Below are 599 nucleotides of genomic sequence, written 5' to 3'. Positions count from 1 at the left end.
AACAGAGCAAGATTGTTTCAAAGAAAAAAATGTCTATTGTACACATACATCCATATAAAATGAATATGGGGGTGGCTGTGTTTGGGTTAGAATTAATTTTAAAAATCAAAGCTTCCTAAAAGCAGACTAATCTCTGTCATAGCTTAAAAGTTTGTAAGAGCAAGTTACCTCCTGTCCATCCTGGGTGACAGAAGAGTGAGACCCCCCCACATCTAAAGTTTAAAAAATATATGTATTGATACAGTTGCTATCCCCTTACCCATGGTTTCTTACCCTTGGCCAAACCATAGTCAAAAAATATTAAGATATTTTGAGAGAAAGACCACATTCACATAACTTACAGTATTATAACTTTTCTATCTTAATCTCTTACTGTGCCTAATTTATAAATTAACCTTTATCTTAGGTATGTATGTATAGGAAAAACATAGTATACTTAGAGTTCAATACTTTCGGTGGTGTCAGGCCTCCACTGGGGGCCTTGGAAGGTGTTCCCCTCAGATAAAAGGGAACTACTTTATCTGGATAATTTTTCTTTCATCACCTAAAATTTATTTAGAGGGCATCTATCCTAAAAAGTCTCTTAGGCCGGTCGTGGT

The 599-nt window shown here is 35.6% G+C and overlaps 1 protein-coding gene across 3 annotated transcripts in view; it reads left to right on the top strand.

The window, feature by feature from the left end:
• The window catches only part of TNRC6B (trinucleotide repeat containing 6B), a 190,410-nt gene that overhangs the window by 173,422 nt on the left and 16,389 nt on the right, over window positions 1-599 (top strand). The gene's annotated exons all lie outside the window — the stretch shown is intronic.

This window comes from Colobus angolensis, unplaced genomic scaffold, assembly GCF_000951035.1.
Source record: "Colobus angolensis palliatus isolate OR3802 unplaced genomic scaffold, Cang.pa_1.0 Scaffold65, whole genome shotgun sequence".
Taxonomy (NCBI): Eukaryota; Metazoa; Chordata; class Mammalia; order Primates; family Cercopithecidae; genus Colobus; species Colobus angolensis.
Note: the sequence above shows the minus strand (reverse complement) of the source record. Positions and strands in the feature narration are given on the sequence as shown.